Raw genomic sequence first — 21540 nt, forward strand, 5'->3', positions numbered from 1 at the left:
CATTTGGGTTGCATAATCTATCTTTAATTTTGAAAATCTTTCTTTTGCTTGTTTAGATCTTCTGTTGGGAGTGCGGTGGTGCACGCCTGTAATCCCAGTGGCTTGGGGCGGGGGGGGGGGGCGGCTGAGGCAGGAGAATCATAAGTTTGAGGCCAGCCTCAGCAACTTAGTGAGGCCCTAAGTAACTTAGCAAGACCCTGTCTCAAAATAAAAAATAAAAAGGCTGGAGATGTTGTACAGGGATTAAGTGTCCATGGGTTCAATCCTCAGTACCAGTACCAAAACAAAAAAAAAAAAAGAAAAGAGTGATCAAATCTGTAGTTGGGCTCCTCCATGATTAAAGAAAAAACATTTTTTTTTTTTTTGTGGTACTGGACATTGAACTCAGAGTGTGTCTATCACTGAGCTACATCCCCTTTTCATCATTATTATTATTTTGAGACAGGGTCTTGTTATATTGCCTGGGCTGGCCTCAAGCTCTCCAGCCTCCTTCTTCGGCCTCCTGGGTGGATGGGATCATGGGTGTGGGCCGCAGTGCTGGGCTCCTGTTGTACTTTTTAATTCCAGATTTCCATTTGGTTCTTTGTTTACAAATAACTCCACCCCTCCTTCCTATTTGATTGTCCTCGTACCTCCCTTTACTTCTTCAATCCAGTTCCCACTGTTTAGGAATATTTTGTAGTGGCTGTTAGGGCCTGGTGGCTTTCACAGGCAGCTGGACCCCTGTGGCCCCCACCCAGGGTTCTTCTTGTCAGATCAGGTGGGGGAGGCAGCGACCAAAGGAGGCAGATTTAAAAGGGGCGCTGAACAGGCTTTATTGAGATATCACTCCCGGGTGGAACTCGATCAGACCCACAGAGGGGACAGGGGAAGGGTCTGAGGAGAAACCCGCTTGGAAGTTCGACCGGACTGGACTTTTATGGGGCTGACAGCAGGAAGGGAAGGGCTTGGGACAGGAAAAGGTGTTTCTAGGGTCCCTTGCCCCCTTGGAGTTGGTCAGGGGAGTTGGCTAAACTCCAGGATTGGCCAGGGGGTCCTGCTGATTGACAGGCGTTAGTCAGGAGATCTGGCTGATTGACAGGCATTTCTGCTGGCATCTGATTGATGTTCTTTTCCGGTGCGGGCTGCTTTGTTCTAAGTTGCCACTAAGTGTTGGTAAAACATAACAGCAGCACCCCAGAGAAAAACCCCAGCATGGCGTCTAATGACCCTCTTTCTCCTCTTTGTTTCTTTCACTGGCGCCAATGTTCAAACCCTGCTGGTGGGAAGCCTTAGCCCCAATTAGAATTAATTTCTTGGGCCTCCGGAACTGACATATGGAAGAGCTTGCCAATAAACGGGCGACCTGTTATCTACCTCAGCCTTGCGACCTCTCCTTAGACCTATATAAACACACAGCCTTTTGTAAATAAAGGGGAAACCTCTTTGGTGATCTGTGTCGTGTGGTGCGGCGTCTTCCAGTCTTACACTAAGTCGCCACCAAGTCGGCCACCACCGACCTAACACTTCTTCCTTATTTTTCTCCTAGCTTATCATTCCGTTGTTGGAAACTAGGTATTTGAACAACGTGGGGCAGAGGCGGTGTTACTGCTGTTGACCTGTGATGAGTCCTTGCTTCCCCAGTGTTGAAGAATAACACCAGAGAAGCACACCAAGGCAAGGTCAGAGTGGAAATTAGAAGTTTATTAAAGGACAGCAGAAAAGACTTCTCCCGGAGGAAGAAGGGGACCCAAGAGGTGGAATCCGTGGAAGTGTGGTTGTTTTCCCTTTTTATAGTTCTGGTGATGGAATGTAAGGGGGAAGGATTGGGACACAGGTGGGCCAAACAAGTAATCTGGGCAGGAAGGACTTCATTAACACTTCTTTGGGATGGGCTATCTCCAAATCTGTTGGGGGCTGTTTCCTGGGCTCCATTAACATTCCTTTGGGATGAACTTTGGGCCTAGGGGCTTTTCTTCATTAACATTCCATGAGTTGTCCTGCGCTTCCGGAATCATTGTCAGCATGGCCTCCATTTTAGATTTCATTCGATATTAGACCGGATTTACCTAACTACACTGACTACCTAATTTTAAATCTGGCTTCAGCCGGTGCTGGGTGGCCCACCCCCCAGTCCTCTCCCAGCTTAGTGCTTTTCCACTTGTGGGGTGACTGGCCCGGCTGTCCAGTGCTGCCGAGGCAGCCTCCTCATGCCATATGCAGGCTCTTTTCTCTCAGCAAAGCCTGGACATAAATGGCTTCATAGTGGAACCCAAGGTCGGGCTGGAGGTGTTTTGGGGGGCCTCTTCACGACTCTTTGGCCCCATTTTTTCCAGCAACCTAGGGGCTGACGGTGCAGTCCCCATCTCCAGTGACTCTGTGGACCCAGTGTAGAGGCAGAAGGACCTCACTCGGGGTCTTGAGAATCCTAATCCCAGACACAGATGTAGATACTTTTAGATCAGTGTTGGAAGGAGGCCGTGAGGCGGGGCTTAGAGCAAACTGTTGCTCTTTACCAGGTAGTAAATATTCCTTCGGGGGAAATTCTGCTGGAGCTGAGAACAGGTGCAGGAGCCTCGGGACTGCAGAAACTGAAGGAAAGAGTGTAACACGTAGTGAAAACGTCCATGGAGGCCGAGAGTGCATGATCTGGACGGGTCTGGAGGCCTGGGCACTGCATGCTTGGCTACCTGCTCCCCAGTCCAGGTAGCAGCAGGCCCTTTCCACTGAGCCTCCGCATCCCCTGAGGAGGCTCCCTGTGCTGCTTTCACTCTAGTTTTCCTTCTGTTCCCCGGGATCTGCCTTCCACAGGACTCCCGCTATGATGGAGAGCAAGCTGGGCCTCGCGCCTGGGTCTGGAGTCCTCTGCTAGCAGGCTTCTCTCAATCTGGCTGGGAGCTGGCATCCCCCTCCGGAGATGAGCACTCAGTGCCCGGGGAAGTGGCAGCCTCCGTCTCCTCTCTTGGCCCTCCTGAGGAACTCATGACCTCCTGGGCTGGCCCCTGCATTCCCAGTCCCACTGTGGGGGCGGAGGGGCTGCCCTCGCCTGGAGCTGCCTCATCAGCAGGTGGCTGGGCAAGACCAGCAAGGCCACCCCTGCGGGAGGACGTGAGGACACGTACACAGGGAGAGTCTGTGCTCCTGGCTGGGCCACCCGAGGGGAGCTTCCACCCTTGCCTGGGGGGCAGGGAGGAGCTGGCCTTGGTGCAAATACCACAGACTCTTTGCAGTTCTCTGTGAGTTTCAGTCAACATTCTTGAGTAAATATTTCTTCGTTTGCTCTCTCCACTTAGTTCAGTTTCCAAAGAATTAAAATAGTTGTTTTTTTTTTTTTTGAAGAGAGAGAGAGAATTTTAATATTTATCTTTTTTTTTTCCAGTTCTCAGCGGATACAACATCTTTGTTTGTATGTGGTGCTGAGGATCGAACCTGGGCCGCACGCATGCTAGTCGAGCACGCTACCGCTTGAGCCACATCCCCCAGCCCAAAATAGTTGTTTTTAAAATGACTTTCAGGCTGAGTGTGGTGGAGCACCCTGTGATCCCAGCAACTCAGGAGGCTGAGGCTGGAGGATGGTGAGTTTGAGGCCAGCCTGGGAAACTTAGGGAGACTCGGCCTTGAAATACAAAGGACTGAGAGTGTGGCTCTGGGGTCGAGCACTGCCCAGAATGTGCGGGCACTGCCCAGCAAGCACTGCCCAGTGCGTGGCCCTGGGTTCTTCCCCAGGACTGGAAATACCCGCTTTGAACAGTGCCAGGCTGGTGGAGCTCCTCAGATGGGTGGAGGTGGGCGCCCTGTGATGCCTCCCTTTGGCAGGGCAGCTGCAGGGGAACCAGAGAAGGTGGACACAGGCCAGGCCTTGGGCCAGCTGCTCAGCATCACACTCTTTTGTGGCCTGCTGGTGACAGTGACGTGGGACTTGCTTCCAGTGCTCAATGCTTCGCCCACAGTGACTGATGTCAGCCCATGGAGGCCAAGGAGGGAATAATCACTGAGCTTGGCAGGTCTGGGACCTGAACCGGCAGCTGGCCTCTCACTGCCGAGCAGCAACAAGAATACTGCATTGGGCTCCCTCATCACTGGGGCAAATAACCTGGGCACCGTCCTCGAGGAGCAGCAGGATGGGATGCTGTGCCCACAAGGAAAGGTTGGGTGGGCACCAGGCTCTGAGATTCCCCTGGACACGCCTCACGCCCGCACAGGGCCCAGCTCTGCAGGACAGCGCGGGTCCCCACGGTCTTATACGGGTTCCCAACCAGCTTTGGCTGGGCCACCATGTTATATGAACTTCTTTTCTTTTTGCCAAGGAATCTTGGGACAGTCATCTCAGGTTAGGAGGGACGTACTGGTCTTTGGGCCCCATGTTGGGCTTCGCTGGGCGGGGAAAGGAGGGTTCTTTCTCCAGACGAGGGGGCTCATCAGCCCACTTCATTGAGGGCCAGCAACAGAATCTGACCCAGGATAACTTAGTGTTACCGCTGTTGACCGGTGACGAGTCTTTGCTTCCCCAATGTTGAAGAATAACACCAGAGAAGCACACCAAGGCAAGGTCAGAGTAGAAATTAGAAGTTTATTAAAGGACAGCAGAAAAGACTTCTCCCGGAGGAAGAAGGGGACCCAAGAGGTGGAATCCGTGGAAGTGCCATTGTTTCACCTTTTTATAGTTTTGGTGATGGAATGTAGGGGGGAAGGGTTGGGACACAGGTGGGCCAAACAAGTAATCTGGGCAGGAAGGACTTCATTAACACTTCTTTGGGATGGGCTATCTCCAAATCTGTTGGGGCTCTTCATTAACATTCCTTTGGGATGGACTTTGGGCCTTGGGACTTCATTATTATTCCATGAGTTGTCCTGCTTTTGTTTCCCAGAATCATTCTCAACATGGCCTCCATTTTAGATTTCACTGATATTAGAGCCGATTTACCTAACTACACTGACTACCTAACTTTAAATCTGGCTTCATTAGGACAAGGAAAGTGGCCATGGCCACTGCTGCCACTGGGTGGAGGGACCCAAGCTTCCACAGGAACCCGCAGCTTCCATGGGTGGAGAGCTGACTAGCTCCCTGGTCATGCTAGGTGTGACTGTTGGGATGAGGGAACTTCTGCCACCCCTGGTGTTCCCCACTCCAAAGCCAAACTCCCAGGAAAACAAGTCTAACTCGCTGAGCTTTGACCCCAGGCCTGCCTGATTGCTGGGGGAGGTGAGGGGAGGCCGGAGCAGGAGGCTCAGAAGACCCTCTTGGTTTAGGGAGGGAGGACACATCCCGGAGCTTGTGCACTGCAGGTTTAGATAATGCCTCACAGGAGATGATGGTGATGGTGGGAAGGATGGACAGACGTCATGTGCCCAAACGCACACTTGCAAAGGCAGGAGGTGCCACCATGGTGGTCCTTCTAGCTACAAGCTGTCGCTCTGGCAGGAATCTGGAGGGGAGTTTGCTTGCAGGAAGGTGACGGAGAGCCGGGAGCTCACTGGCAGCCTCCAGAGTGCCACCTCAGCTCACTGGCGGGTCCCGCTCTCTCCTGCCACTCACAGGGGCACGGCTGGTGATGAAGGACCCTCGAGGGGAGGCAGCTCAGCAACCCCCTCGTCTGCTGAGTCTGAATGTCTTCCTCTGGTGGGACTGACATGGATGCTGCCGTGGGGCCTCTCCTCCTCCTCCTGCCCCTTCTCAGTGGTGCTGAGTGGGTCTCTTTCTTCACCCACTGAGGACTGGGACCCCTGTTTCTCAGCCCCATGCACAGAGGGTCCATGTGTCCTGCCTCGGCCCTGAGCCTGGGGGAGGGTCCACCCCAAATCCTTTCCTGGCTCTGGGACTGCCAGTAAGTCCTGTCCAGGCTGACCCCTGCCCCAGCCAGGGATGACCTTCCGCGGCCTGGGGACAGAGCCTCAGCCCCCAGGAGCACAGGTGCCTGGCAGGCTGGGGGCTGCAGAGGGCAGGACTTCTCAACTCACTGCGGGTCCCTTTCAAGTGAGCTTAGATGTGCAGCATGCGTTCTTGAGAAGCTGTGGGTCATTTCTCATATGCCCCATGCGGACGTGAATTCCGCAGTTGCCCCTCTCCAGCTGCGGTGGATGGCCCCTGCTGAGAACCCGCTCTGGGGCAGCTGCTGCCACCTACTGGAGAGATTGCTTTGTTGCAGCTGAATGAAAAGAGTTGGTAACCCTGGAGCCTCAGGGCTTTCTGGTTCCCCAGTCAGTTGATAGGACCGGGACCAAAGGGAGACTTCTTCATTTTCAGGGTAACTGGGAAACCGTGGGCCCTCCATCTTGGGCTTCCCGAGCATGTGTCCTCTTGTTCCCTCTATTGTCCCAGAGCCAGAAACAGTCATTACCCCCTTTTGCAGACGAGGAAGATGAGATTCAGACTAATTCTCCTCCTCCTCCTGCCACTCAGCTGTCTTCCCCCACCTCTGAACACAGCACACCTTCAGCCTGTTTCGCTAACAGCACAAATGCTTCTAAAGGCCGCAGAAGTCCCAGAGTCCCCTGAGTGTGCTCCAGGACCGGGTGTGTGTGGGGGGGGGTGAGTGCAAGGGACGGCGAAACCAGGTGCCCGCATGGGAAGAGGTGTGCAGACAAGGAAGGATGGAGGTAGCTTCCACAGGCTTGCCTCTGTGCATTCAGCCACCCACAGGCTGACTCTGGGGGAAATTTCCAGAAAGTTCTAAAAAGCAAAACAAATTCTCTGTGTGTGGAGTGCTGTGCCGAAGCCACTTGCTTGAGTTGGAGCGTCCCCCTGCAGCCCTCATTTCAGCTCAGACCCCGGGCTCTCGGCAGGCCAGGAGGCCGCTCCTGGGTGGATGTGCAGCTGGGTCTGCGATGGCTGCATCTGCGATACTGCATCTTCGATGGCTGCGTCTGCCCTGCAGGCCAGACGTACCCTGTCGCAGCCCCAGGACTCAGTGAGACAGCTGCTCAGGTAGTATTCATGGGGTACAAGATGCCTCAGGTGTGGGAGGATGCCCTAGATCCCACGTGAAGACTACACCCGCCGTTTCTATTAGGAGCGTGGGCACCTGGGATCTTGGTCTTTACGGGGTGTCCTGCACCTGGCCCCCAAAGGGTATCCAGGGACAGTGGATACTCTAGTTGTGTCCTGATCCTAGTCTGGATCAGGAACTCCTGGTACTCTGAGCCTGTTAGCCCCCTCGCCCTGACCTTGGTTGCTAAGTACCTTTCTCTACCAGGCAGCTGAGCTCCTGGGGGACATGGCTGATTTTCTGCTGGGGCAGGGAAGGTAGCAGTGAGCTGGGAAGACAAGGCAGAGCTAGAGAAATCACTCAAGAGCCAGGGGGGACACTACCAAAGGACGCAGGAGCCACACTGAAGGGCTCCGAATGGTCAGATCTGAGACAGTGTGAGTAACAATAATCATTGTCACAGATTACAACCGCAGAATTAGGAGCAGAAAGGAGGGAGGGAAGCTCCTCTTTCCTTAGACTATCAGGTGACAAATGTGGGAGGCTTGACGGAAACAGAAAACCCAGCCTGCGGCCAACCTCACAGTGGTGAGTCCTCCAGCTACGTGACCTGCCAACGTGCAGGAGAGGCTCTGTAGGAATCTGCGTCTTTGTACCATTTTTGCTCTTTTGGTTTGCAGTGTTGGGGCTTGAACCCAAGGCCTTGTGTGCCAGACAGCCCAGGTTTTTGCAATGTTTTTAAAGTTCAAAATGATTTCAAGGTGAAAAGTTAGGCATGGTAGCTTCCATCTCCAGTCCCAGCTACTTGGGAGGCTGAGGCAGGGGGATGGCAAGTTCGCGGCCAGCCTGAGCTGCTTAGTGAGACATCGTCTCAAAGTACCACGTCAAGGGCTGGGGTGCGGCTCAGTGGCAGAGCACCCTGGGTCCTGTCCCCAGCACCATGCCCAGGCAAACAAAGCCTGACAAGTGGGTTGACTCCCACGGGTTTAGAGCCCTGGGACCTCAGGGCTCTTGGGCCTGCGTCCCTGCGAGGCCATGTAGGGCCATGTGGGCTTCTGCGGGCTGCACCTTCATCAGCACAGAGCAGAGGCAAGCGAGTGAGCAAGGAGCACCACCTGGGGGAGCTCCGCCATCAGAGGAGGACCGGGCACCGTCAGAGGCCTGCCCGGGGGCCATAGGGCAGCCCTCGAGTGAGGCCCACAGGGCTGGAGTGGACGTGCAATCGCGCACGTGGACGGTGCTCCAACCCAGGAGGAGGCACTGCTCCGCCTGCTCCCAGGGCTGGGGGTGACCACTAGGCCCCCTGCAGACCCGGCCAGCCAAGTGGTGAGTTGGCTGTGGCCAGACAGCTGTGCAGAGCCCATGCTCTGAAGAATGAGGACGCCGTCAGGCAAGTTTGGGGCATGAGTGCAGTGTTCCTTGGGGGTCGGCCTCCAACCTGTTCAGATTTGGTATAAATCCTCACTGAGTCTCACCACCGAACAGGTCAGTGTTCAGACCCAGTCGCAGAGGCACAGGATGGGCTGGCACTAGGAGCCCCTGCTTATAGCATATTCTCTGTGAGGGCTGCTGGTGACACCGAGGTTCCAGCTCATGGGGTTCCTGCCATCCCCTCTGGGCCAAGTCACCTTAACTCCTGGGGAGCTGCACTGCTGTGTGTGCCCAGGGGAGGAACACACACCCTTCCAGGCAAGAGTGGAAGGGAAGCTGAAATAGACAAACCCAGATGGCGTCCCACCTCCTGGGCTGGCCCTCCCGTCTCTTCGAAGTGCTGCGCAAGACATGGACAGCCCAGGACTCCCGGTCTTGCTGTGTGACCTTGAACCAGCCCTGCCCTCTCTGGGCTTTGAGAGGGATGATTTGTTCCTGGGGTCTCTGCCTGCAGCTCTTCCTGGTGGAGCCAAGGAAGCCAGGCCCATTCCTGGAGGGCTTGTGGGCCGGGGCGGGAGTGTCCACTGTCTGCACACAATCAGGGCTGACTCAGGCGAGGAAGCGCCTGTGTTAAATAAGGATCCTGGGTTCTCAGAAGGGAAGTCCAGGAGTGGCCGATGGACTGGCCGTTGATAAGGCCCGCATTGTTCTAGCCTCCCAGAGGCCACACCATGTCCTGGAGGAGAAAGCCAGGGCTGAGCTCAGGGAACCGCCCTGGGAGGTGTGGGCCCTGGCCAGGAGAGGCTGGCGGTGTAGTGGCCAGCGCAGCTGGGTGCCAGAGCTGTCTGCTCTGGCCAGCTGAGGGCCTGGCCGCTGCCTGACGGCTCCTGCTCCTGGGCCAGAGCAGGGGCCCAGGGGAGCACCCTGCAGGTCCCTCCCATCAGGGTCAAGGCTGGGCCAGGCAAGGGGCTCTCGAGGCCAGGCCCTTCAGCCTTGAGGAACAAAGGTGGACGGGAACAGGAGGAAGCCACTGTTTACTCTGCTCTCAAGAGCTGCCCTCAATGCCTCCTCCACATTGGCCAGCAGAGGACAGGCTAAAGAGGCCAGGCGCCGCACCAGAGATGCGGGCGAGGCTGTAACTGCCAATCAATGCCAGTTTAATAAGGAGCAGGAGGTTTTGGGAAAAAGGAAATAGAAGATTTATTGCTTTGTTACCAAAGGAGAAACAGGGGACTCCTGTCCCAGAAGCTGTGGCTCTCCCGACCAGGAGGGACAGGGGCTTTCAAAGGAACTTCAAGGGTCACCTTCCAGGAGGGGCCCCAAGGCACCCTGAGTGCTGCTAATTTGGGAGATGATCACTTCCCAGATGCTCCAGGGCCTCTCCTTCCAGTACTGGGTGTGTCCAAGGGCAATTCACCAGGGGAAGGAAAGATACCCATCTCCCTGATCTTGTTAGGGAGGGAGAGGGGAGAGGGGAGGGAAGAGGGGAGAGGGGAGGGAAGAGGGGAGAGGGGAGGGAAGGGGGAAGAGGGGAGGGGAGAAGGGAAGAGAGAGGGGAGAGGGGAGGGGAAAGGGGGAGGGGAGGGGAGAGAGGAGAGGGGAGGGGAGAGGGGAGGGGGGGAGAAGGGAGAAAAAGGCTTTTTTTTTTTTTTTTATAAGCCTTAGTACAATGAGGGCTACCTTCAGAAGGTAAAGGGACCACTGGGACAGAGCCAGAGAAGGGGCTGGGGGAGCTGGATGGAGCCAGATGTGCCCAAGTAGTTCCCAGCAGGTGGCTCTGGGGCAGATGGGGGTTGGCCACAGGTGTCTGTTAATGATGCCTCAGCTACAGGGGCTTCGGGCCACAGAGGGGAGGCCTAGTGGCTGGGGACAGATTTCAACGCGCCCCCCCCCCCCCAGCCTCCTTTGGAAACAGTGGGCTCTGCCCGGGCTCAGTCTCTGGCTGGCCTGCGGGCTGCCTCTTCCCTGACAGCCTCTCAGCTGGTCTCTGCTGCTCAGGGCCTCAGGCTCCTTTCCCTGGGGTGTCTCCGCCCTAAGGCTGTGATCTCTAGGGAGAGCATGTGCCCCACTGTGCCCAGACCCTGGTCCCAGCCCTGGATCTAGGGGCACAGCATGGCTAGCCCAGACGGTCAGATTGTGGCCCGGTGAGGCAGGCCCCAGGGCCGAGGGTGAGCCCCACTTCCTCTGCGGTCCTTGTGGCAGAAAGGAGGGCAGCACAGGAGCCAGGAGACCAGGCAAGAGCAGGGTGGGCTGGGCCAGGAGGCTTCCTGACCTGGGGCTCAGGGGGGAGAGTCGAGGAGGGCCGAAGGAAGGGGAATCCAATTTGATAACTTGTATTTATTAATTTTCTTTTGGTACTGGGAATTGAATCCAGGGCACTTAACCACTGAGCCACATCCCCAGCCCTTTTTATTTAGAGACAGGATCTTGCTAAATTGCTTAAGGCCTTGCTAAATTGCCAAGGCTGACCTCAAATTTATGATCCTCCTGCCTCAGCCTCCTGAGCCACTGGATAAGAGGCCTGTGCCACAGCACCTGGCTCTTCCAATTTGGGACAAAGCATATCCCCACCCAGGAGCTGTACCACTCATTCACACTTAGAATGGCATTTCATAAATTAGAATTTTCCATGAAGACAGTCTGTCATCTGATGTATGATGTTCCCAGGAGGCCATTTTGATCTAGATAATCTCAGAGACAATAGAGTACTTGAGAGGGATGAAAATTTTCATGGCCAGGACAAAATTTCCTGCCTAGAAAGAAACCATGAAGGAAAGGTCTAGGGGAGGGAGGGAGAGAGAGAGAGAGAGAGAGAGCGCGAGCGAGTGCGCCCGCGCGCGTGCTCGCTCGCTCCTGGGCCCTGCCCAGGCACCTGCCCCAGAGTCTCCAGGGTAGGAAAGAGCTCCCAGCTCACTGCCACGGGCACCAGGGCTGTGGGACCCTTGCGGCCATGCCCCTCTCCCCACCATGGCGCTCAGGGATCTGCAGAGTGCGGGTGGAAGCTAACGTGGCACAGCCCGCTGGTCCCTGGGCCTCGGGCCTCTGAGGGGCTCACAGTGCAGAGAGGTGGGGTGCTCCGTGTCCATCAGTGGAGCTGGCTGACCTCTCAGCAGGCAGCGCTGGCTCTACCTGCACCAGGTGTGCAGGTGAGGATGCGGCGTTGCTCACAGACCCACCTGTGTCTTGGTCCCTTTTCTGTCCCCAGGAGATCCCTTGGTCCTGGGCAAGCTGGGGCTGTGGGCACGGTACATGAGAGCCTACTGAGGTGGGCACAGGTGGGAGGGCAGAGTTGGAGGGTCAGAGGGCCAGCACTGACCCAGCCCCCAGGGCCTTCCAGCACCTTCTCTTCCTGCCTTCCCAGGCCTTCCCAGGCCCCGCACAGGCTCTGCCCTGCCCTGTCCTGGAGAGTGTTGTTTTTTCTCACACCCACACATGTACATTCACAAGCAAAGAAAACAAAGAAGCAGGTATTGTTCAAACTTAGGTCATATTGTAGGAAAAGGTGGTGTAAGTCAAAAGATAAAAACTGGGCCGCTCTTTCCCACAGAGTCCGTCCCCGTGAGAAGCCGAGCAGGGAAGGCGCTCTGTGGAAGTTCTGTCCTGGCCTGGAGTGTTCCCAGAGTTCTTGGCTCACTCCAGTACTTTCTCAAGCCATCAGACCCCAAACGCAATGAACTGATGATTAAGTGCCCTCCTCACCGTGTAAGTTCCCTCCAAGGGCCAGGTGTCCGAGGAAGGTGCCTGTGGCCATTGCTGCAGGCAGAGTGCTTTCAAAAGGTGCCTAAGTCATAGCTGCTCAGGCCAGAGCCGGGCTTCTCAGCTCAGCTGTGCAAACCTGCTGTCCAAGGTCAGATCCAGTTCAACAGGGGAGTGACAGTGGTGGGGACGAGTTGATGCTGGGGCCAGCCTTGGCCAGGGAGCTGTAGCTGAATGGGGGGCCACCAGAGAGGTGTCCTATCTACTGGACATGGATCTTTGAGGTAGTCAAATACACTTGGAAGTCAGGTGTGGTGGCACACACCTGTTGATCCCAGCGACACAGGAGGCTGAGGCAGGAGGATTGCAAGTTTAAGGCCAGCCTGTGCAACTTAATGAGACCCTGTCTTAAAATAAAAAGGGCTGGAGGTGTAGCTCAGTGGTAGAGTACACCTGGGTTCAGTCCCCTACACTGCAAAGAAACAAAACAGAACACAACCTGGGCACACCTGTAACCCCAGTGGCTCCGGAGGCTGAGTCAGGAGGATCATGAGTTCAAAGCCAGCCTCAACAGTGGTGAGGCGCTTAGCAACTCAGGGAGACCCTGTCTCTAAATAAAATACAAAACAGGCCTGGGGATGTGGCTCAGTGGTCAAGTGCTCCTGAGTTCAATCCTCAGTATACCCCCCCCAAAAAAAACCCACAAACCCACTTGGGAACTATCCCCGCCCTCCCTAGTTCTGGAGACCTCAGTGTGCAGGAGCTATTGGCGCTGGAGAAGTTTTCCCGGCATGTTAATTAACAGCCCGCGGCATTAGGAGTGAGTTCTCAGAAGCCTGTATCCAATTAAACCGGAGAAGCAGGAAGGCTCCTTTTGGAATCTTGATGCAGCTAAGCAGGGAGGGCACAGGCCCAGGGCAGCGCACGGGAGAACAGTCCCGGAGAGGTCTGTGAGCACCGTCAGGGGGAGCAAGACGGGGTGGTGGGGTTTCCAAATTAACAGGTTGCTTAAAATAAGGCCAGGCCTGACTGCAGGCTGGTGCTGAGTATGTCCCTGCTCTGGAGGGTGCCCGCCTCCGTCTGGCCTCTGTAATTAAGGACCCAGCGAATCTTCCCTACCTCGCAGACTCCAGGAGGAAGGGGCTGCCATGCTAATGGGACAAGGGGCAAGTGCTGTGGGAGACGTTCAGACTTCCCAGAGTTTCCTGCTTTCCTATAGAATCAGAGAACACATCCGCCCTTCCCAGAGAGGAACAGACACTGGCATTCACTGTGGCCGCAGCGGGAGGGCTGCTGGGTCCAGCGTGGCACGGGCTCCAGGCCAGGGCTTCCAGGCTGTCTAGGGAGGATGTGCCACCAGCTGTCACTTGGCCCTGTGGCGTGTCCTTTAGAGACAGTGCCGTTTCTCAGGGAGCACCCTGCCTTTCATCTCTGCACATTCTCCTGCCCCCTTGGGCTGCTAACAACAGGAAGACAGGAGTCCCTGGTCCCCTCAGTTGCCTGGTCTTCAAGGTGGCTCCCGCCTTGCTCCTCCCTGGGCTGCAGGAACCTCCAAGCAGAGGGAGGCTCCTGAGGTCCTCAGGTGGGGTGAACGCAGTGGCCTAGCCCGAGGGGCCAGCGGTGGGGTCTGGAGAGTAAGCCAGGCCTCCGAGTAGCCAGAACAGAGGCAGGTGAGTGCCCGCTCCAGGGAGGCCACAGGAGGCCCCTTAAGAGGCTGCCCAGGCCTCAGAGTCCAGGGCCAAGGTCAAAGCCCAGAGCTGGGGTTGGAGCGCTGTGGGAGAGCTGTGTGACCCCCCTGGGGGAGGGCCTGAACCTGGGATGGGCCCGGATGGGAATTCCATTCTCCATGTGACCTTGGGAGAGGCCTCAGCACCCTGGGCTGCGGAGTCTGGTCTGTGAGAGGAGGGATGCTGTCCTCTGCTCCTACCCAGGAGCTGTCAGGGAGAGGGCTGGACGGCCAGCTCCTGAACAGGCTGCGGAGGGGCTGCAGAGGGGTTGCTGGGGTCTGGGAGTGCCAGGCCTGCATTGGCCACCCCGAAGGAAGTGCAAGGGAAGCCAGCCGTGGAGTCTCCCCAAGGCTGTCCCTCTAAAGGGCTCGTGTGCCCCACCTCGACCTTGGACCATTCTGGACAGCGGCCAAGTTGTCTCCCCAGCCAGGGTGGGCTGCCCACTCCTCAGCCTGGTGGTTCCCACCCCAGGCCGGGCTGTCCAAGGGCCCCAGTGTCTCACGGGCACCTGGAGAGGAGTCTGGGTTGGTGGCCTAAAGGGAGTGGTCAGTGTGTCCTGGCCTCCTAACCTCCACCTACAATTGCTCTCATGGTCCCCCCACCCAATCAGCCACTCCTCAACACACAAAGTGTTCAGGGGCTGGCATGGCCCCAGGAGCTCTCTTTAGTGAAAAACACACAAAAAATGTGATCCCGACTTGTGGTGACAGCAACCAGGAAACAACTGAATGGTGACACCATGTTGAGGGCCTTGGAGCAGGTGCATGTGAACTGGGCATGGGCATCAGCTGTGCCAGGCGGAAGGAGCAGCAGGCGCTGAGCCCTGAGGTGGGGAGGGTGGGTGAATGATCGAGGAGGGGGTGAGACCACAGGTGGCCGGCAGGCCCAAGATGGCATGGCCTTTGGGGTCACAGAAGGGAGCTTGGATACCCAAGTCCAGCACAAAGTGCTTGGGGTTTTCAGGAGGGAATGCTGGGATCCGATTATACCTGCTGCTGCCTGCTGTGTGGAGGGGGAGAGTGGGAGTAGCAGGCTGTTGTGGAGCTGGGCTCTTGGACAGGATGGGCAGGGTGTGCTGCAGTAACAAAACAGCCCCTGATCTCAATGGCCTAACTTAGCAAATGTTAGCTCTCTTTCCTGGGTTGGCAGAGGGGCTCTGCTGTCTTAAGCATCAGGGATCCAGGCAGCAGGGCATCTTTTGGACAGGATTTCTAATCTCCATGGCAGGAGAAAAGGAGTGAGTGTCCTGGCTCTTATGATTCCCCACCAGAAGGGACAGGAGTCGTTTCCTCTCATGTGCTGTTGACCAAACCAGCCCTACAGGTGTGCCTGACTTCACGTGAGGTGGGAAAGAGTCATCCCACTGTGTCCCAAGGAAGGCCGGACCCCATTAATGACCACCAGAGGTCATGAGCATGAAGATGGAGAGGAATGGATGAATTGGAAGTCCGTTTGGAAGGAGTAGAGGGGCGGTAATACAGAGAAGTCCCATGCAGAGAAGGGAGGAGAAGGAGGATGAGGCTGACTCCGGGGTCGTGTGCATGGGGTGGCTGGGGGTCCCAGCTGTGAGATGAGCGGAGAGTGGCGCTGCAGGGGCAGGCTTGGGGTGGACATGCCAATCTGAAGTTTGGTAAAGAGGTCTGGCTGGAGAGACAAGCTTGGGTGTCACCAAGTACAGATCGTGATCAATACCTTGGAAATGGATGACTCTCAGCCTGTGGGTTTGGACCCCTGGTTCTTGGGCCTTCAGACCCACTGGCCTCCAATGGCTAGTGGTGGGACTTCTTAGCCACCATGATCATGGGAGCCAAGTCCTATAATGAGTCCCCTCCCACGTGAGTCCCATTGGTCCTGTTTCTTTGGAGAATATTCTCTCCCCAGACATTTTGGGGTTTTTTACCTGTTTACCTGTCCAGGAACATTATTTAATATACCTCTTTCCCCATCCCTCAGCAATACCCAAAACCCTTTCTGAGTCCCCGTGCCTGCTGTTCTACGTCTCGGCCCAGTGCAGTGGACAGGCCAGGGCCAGGGCCAGGGAGCAGCCTGGCCGCGTAGGTTGCTAGTTTCAGGCTGAGGGCAAATTTCTTGACATCTCTGAGGCTTGTTCTTGATATCTGCAGAGTGGATGTGACTACGTTAAAGTCCTCGTAGTGGCAAATGTCAGGATTACCTCTGGCTAGCTTTAGCGGACAAGTGACGTTAGAAGGGCTGAGTGGCTCCTGGCTTCTGAGTCAGGGCCAGGAAAGACAGGTCCAGGGTGGTCAGCAGGGGAAATGATCCTGGTGGTGCAGCTACTCAAGCTCTGTGATTGAAGGACCAGTTCTTAAAAATTTCGTGACGTCCTAGTCCAGTGCTTCAGAAAGTGCGATGAAGTCAAACTAGGAGTAAATGGAGTAGAGGGCTTGACGGCAGAAGCCCCTGTTCTATTATTAAGGTTCACAGACAGTTACTGCACCAACTTGTGTCTGAGCTTCTGGAAGCCGGTGCAGCTTCTGTGCTCACCTGGCTGGGGACTGAAGGGGGTGCTCACAGCCCCTAGGCCCACAGTCCCCGGGGAGTAGCACTGCCTGCCCCAGAGCGTCCCCAAAGCAGGCTCACTGCCAAGGACCTCCAGTCTTCCCCTCCAGGTGAGCGTGCCACATTCCCAAGGGCACCTGTTGGACTCAGGCAGTCAGGGGACCAGCCCTTGAGCACATTGTCACTCTTGGACGGCCTGTCATTTGGGGCTGGCCATGCTTACTGAACACCCATTAAGCTCTGTGTGGTTTAGATGTAGGAGTGAATGAAGAACCTTCAGAGGTGAGATGAAGACCGTGAGAGCCCTGATCCAATCAGTGGCTGACCCCTGATGGAATCAACAGTGTGGCTGGGGGCAGGCAGGCGTGGCTGGAGTAGGGTCCTGGGGTGCCCTTCGGGTATGTCTTTGTATCTGATGAGCAGTGCTCTTTCTGCCTCCTGGTTCCGCGTCCTGAGCCTCTTTCCTCCACCACACCTTCCCCAGGGTGTTCTGCCTCCCCCTGGGTCCCAGGGAATAGAGCTGGCCGTCTACGGACTGAGACCTCTGAATCCAGGAGCCCCAAATAAACTTATCCTCCTAAAATCGGTCTATCAGGTCTTTTGGTTACGCAGCAAAAAAGCTGCCTAAAACCAGTTCCCACGTTGTGGCTCTGGCTCTCCCTAGGAGGGACCTGGAAATCCCAGCCTCTCTGGCCACGTGGGATTTGGGTTTATGGAGATCTGAGTCCAGTGAGCAGTGAAGCAGCTGGGCCGCGGGGAAGTGGTTTTGCTATATAGGGACACGAGGCCATTGGGTCGGGAAGTTGGCAGGAGGGCCAGCTCCACACCAGGCCAGCTCAGCAGCTGGACCCTAGGAGTTTCCTGGAAGCCATCTAAAGCCTGTTTCTCCACCTTTCTAGAAATTGTTGAACCAGCCCTTCCTCCTAGCTCGAGAAGATTCTGCTGTCTTCAGTCATGAACCTTGACAGGCCGATCCCTATCTGTTGGAGCACGATCCCTGAGAAGGTGGCCTCCTGAGCTGAGCCCTCCTGGAGAGTGAGCTACCACCCAGCCAGGATGTTGTGGAGGTTAATCTGAGCTCACATGCAAAGCACCCGAGCGCAGATCACGCACCACTACACGTTCTCTGTAAATAGTTGCTGGAGGTGTGATCAGATATTGGATTTTGCCAAAGCTCTGTGATTCAGGCTGGTGGTCCCTGTGGAGGCCTCTCTCCCATATTAGGACCACAGATTGGCCGAGGTGCATCCAGATGGGTCCCAGGGGTCCAGGAAGCTTAGGAGAGCAAGTCAGGCCCTGGGCAGGTGAGGAGATGGCTGTGGAGCACGCTGACACTGGAGGGTGGGTCTGAGAGTGGACACAGTCCAGGCCCTTCAGAGTGCCTTCCATGAGTCCCCGAAGAGCCCAGGGTCTGCTGGCAGGTGCCAATCCTGGGAATGGTTCCTGGAGCCCTGGATTAACGGGGAGGTGAGCAGAGGGCTGCAGCCCACCTATTGGCAGCCACGGGTCTCCTGACATGTCACAGTGTGTAGCAGTCGCCGCCTCCTCACTGGCGTGCTACCTGCTCTTCAAGACCTCTCCAGGCTGGGTTTCGGAGACACCTGTCTTGCCCGTAGTCCCCTTGTTCACGGTGCGAGTCCCCACAGTTCACAACACCACAGGGCTGCCGGCTTCCGAGCTAAGCTAAGGCAGCCCCATGGTGCCAGGCCTGTGGCTGCTGGGTCTCTGCCGTGCTCTCTGTCTGCCTCCCCCACTGCCCAGGGCGAGTGAGGAGCAAGCCGTCTTCCTCTTCCTCCTCTCCTTCCTCCTCCCTTTCTCCTTCTCCTCCTTTTCTTCCTCCCATCCTCCTCCTCTCCCTCCTCTTTCCCCTTTCTCTCTCCTAAAATGGAACAAACCCCAACCCCCTGAATCATACAAACAGCCTACCCTGAAGGCCTGTCCTGGAATGGAGCCTGCCAGGGCCGGAGCCTGCCCTGAGCTGTCCAGAAGGAGCCTGGCAGAGCCTCCTAGCCAGCAGCAGGTGGTGTCAGGAGCTGGAGACAGGAGGTGGGCTCAGTATCCAGACCCTCCCTGGGGTTAACCCTGTTCCTTCTGACCAGGACCGAGCCAGTGACGGGCACCTGGCTGGCCCAGGGTGCCCAGGAGTGGGCCTTGGGAGAAGGAGGCGCTGGCTGAAGGCTCTTCTGTGGTTGAGTGAGGAAATCCATTTTGGGGGGTGGGGGAGGGGAGTTGAAGGAAGCATCATGGTGATTCTAGTCATGCCAGGGTCCACCTCCAGCCAGGCAGCACGCCCCAGCTGAGCCACCCCTGACACCCGCTGGAGGAGAACACCAGGGGAAGCCAGGCAGGCAGTGGCAGCCCAGCGGCCATCAGAGGGGAGGGGGAGGGGGAAGCCAGGTCACTCCGACCTCCTCTGATCACCTGCTCACTTCCTCTGCGTTTATTCCCCAGGCCACCATCCCACCTGAGGCCCGCCTGTCCAGGACCCTCTGTCCTGGCAGCACATGGGCGAGAGCATAAGGGTCCTGGGCCACTCTCCAGCTCTGTCCTGTCCCCAGGTGGAACAGGTGGAGACTGTGGGCCACGCCTGTCCACAGGGAGGACCACCAGGTGACAGCTCCTGCCACTCTCCTGGCCCAGAGCGCCCGTGTATTAGAGCCCAGCTTCTTTTTTCTGGATTTTTCTCTTGCTTTGGTAGCGCACACCCTTCGGTAGCTTGGAGAGAAGGGTGCACGTGCCTGTCTGGAAACCTCTTTTGGCCTCCCTGCTTGATTGATGGTTGGCTGGGCTTATAAATCCAGATAGGAGACAAGTTTCTGTGTGGAATTGCTTCTATGTCTTGCTCTCTGGGTTGAGCAGTCAGACACCATTCTGATCTGGATCTTTCTTATGGGTTCTGCTTCTCCTTTCGAAGCTTGTCATCTCTTTGTTTCTCTCCAGGGCTCTGAAATCTCAATGGTGTGCTCACAGTGACATGGGTATGTTTTTACCATTTTCCTGAGCACAGGTGGAAATGTGCAGCCTTCTGTTCTGAGCCATTTATTTAATTGTTTCTTTTCTTTTTTTGGTACCAGGATTGAACCCAGGGGTGCTTAACCACTGAGCCACATCCCCAGCCCTATTTTGTATTTTACTTAGAGACAGGGTCTCACTGAGTTGCTTAGCACCTCGCTTTTGCTGAGGCTGACTTTGAACTCTTGATCCTCCTGCTTCAGCCTCCTGAGCCACTGGGATTACAGGTGTGGGCCACTGCACCAGACCTGCTTAACTGTTGATTTGTTCCTTCTTTTTGTCGATGCTGTTGTTTCATGTTTTTTTTTTTTTTTCCATCTCTAATCTTTCCAGATTGCCAAAAGAGTGATTGGGATATTGCCCTTCCTATTCTCATTTCTTCGACTTTCCGTTGTTTTTATTTTTCCTACTTCTGGGGAAATTTCCTCAATTTTACCTTCCACACTCCCTGTTGAGTTTTTCATTGCTGTTATTATTCTTTTTTTACCTTTAAAAGTTCCTCCCGCCCTGGTACTGGGGATTGAACCCACTGAGCCACATCCCCAGCCCTTATTATTTTTTATTTTGAGACAGTCTCGCTGAGTTGCTTAGGGCCTTGCTGAGTTGCTGAGGCTGGCTTTGAACTCGCCATCCTCCTGCCTCAGTTTCCAGAACAGCTGGGATGACAGTCGTGTGCCACTCTTGGCTAAAAACTTTTCCAAGTTATTTCTAAAGCATCTGGTTTCTGTTTGATGTACAGCAGCTTTTCTCAGGTCTCTGGAGGTGTCAGGTTAGTGCTGAGCTTCGGGGGTAGGCTTCTCTCTCACGCACAGTGCTTGTCCCGACTGTGACAGGTGCTCTGCATGTGTCCCATGCCCGTGGGCAGCTGGCTCTCACAGTGGGACTGTGGGGTGGGGCTTGGCCACCTGACGTCCAGGCAGGACAATGCTGGCCCAGGGTGAGAAAGCCCAATGTCCAAGACATTTGCTCTTTTCCTCTGGCTTCCCCAGAGCCATTTTCTAATTTCCATGTGGAGGCGGAGGTCTGCTTCTGTCCCTCTGGGGTCCAGTAGGGAAGGACTTCGAGCTCAGTGGCCAGCTTCAGGAGAGCCTCTCATTCTCTCGGAGCCCATACCTCCTGCACCAGTGGGCTCAGCCCCAAGGCCTGGACCCTTCCAGAGAGCCCGTCCAAGCCCTGGGGGGGCAGTTGGTGCTGCAGAGGAAGGGGGTCTGGGGAGCCCTGGCCTTAACCCTGGGGCCCCGGGGCTGCCTGAGAATTCCCGTTGGTGGTCAGCTTTCCTCACCCGGAGCGTCAGCTCTGCCTGTGAGATGGCCATCCCAGCTTGTCCCTCTCGTCTCTGGTTTCCATCCTCCAGAGGCAGGTTACGGTGGCCCCTCGCATGACTCCCCTGTCATTGTGTGGGACACACACCCCCACACTACACACCCACACACCCACACCCACACCTGTGCACACACACACACACACATACACCCACACACGCACGCACACACACTCGCTCCCGCACACACACACTCACCCCCCACACACTCACTCACACACACACACTCACACACCCGCACACACACACGTGAGTGCACACACACCCACACACTTTCTTATTTATTCGGTGCCGGGGAAGCCCAGGGCCTTAGCTTGCCTGGCAGGTACATCCTCAGCACCACCTCTTCCTGTAGTGTTGGTGGCCTTGCAGGACGGAGAGAGTTGAAGGGGGGCTCAACCTGGCGCTCACCCTGAGCCCCCAGTCGGCTTCTCAGTATCGCCCTCCGAAGCCGGAACAGGACCAAAGACGCAAAGGATGGAGGGAAACTACGGCCACGAGAGAAAGCCACACGGAGCACAGGGAGGAGTGAGCTCATGGGAGGTGAAGACTGAGGGGGACAGAGGAAATTTCCAGAAGATGGAACTCCACCGTGAACTCGGACAGAGTCTGTGCATGTAGCTCTTATTCTCAAAGTAGAGAACTAGAGAGTTTGAGAGACAAGTAACATCTTAAAAATGTAAAAACTACAGGGTGTGGTGGCCACGTCTGTAATCCCAGTGACCTGGAGGCTGAGGCAGGGGAATCACAAGTTCAAGGCCAGCCTCGGCAACATAGCTTGGCCTTGTCCAAAATATAAAAAGGACTTGAGATGTGGGTCAGTGGTTAAGTGACCTAGATTCAATCCCTAGTACCAAAAAAAAAAAAAAGTAAAAACTCTTAAAGATGCATACACAGGAATGCGCATCACAACATAATTTTTTCATTTTTTTTAGGTAGAATCTGGATATGTTGCCCAGGCTGGCCCCAAACTCCTGCCTCAGCCTCC

At 55.8% G+C, this 21540-nt stretch overlaps 1 long non-coding RNA gene across 1 annotated transcript; it reads left to right on the forward strand.

The window, feature by feature from the left end:
- Positions 1–1426: 1426 nt before the first annotated feature.
- Positions 1427–4907, forward strand: LOC124100463 (uncharacterized). The gene is made up of 2 exons (XR_006854303.2): positions 1427–3554; positions 3796–4907. It is a non-coding gene; the product is annotated as an uncharacterized LOC124100463 (long non-coding RNA).
- The last annotated feature ends 16633 nt before the right edge of the window (positions 4908–21540 follow it).

The sequence above is a fragment of the Marmota monax genome, unplaced genomic scaffold (assembly GCF_021218885.2).
Source record: "Marmota monax isolate L192 unplaced genomic scaffold, Marmota_monax_Labrador192_F-V1.1 WCK01_AAM20220418_F8-fsc00238, whole genome shotgun sequence".
In the NCBI taxonomy this organism is placed as follows: Eukaryota; Metazoa; Chordata; class Mammalia; order Rodentia; family Sciuridae; genus Marmota; species Marmota monax.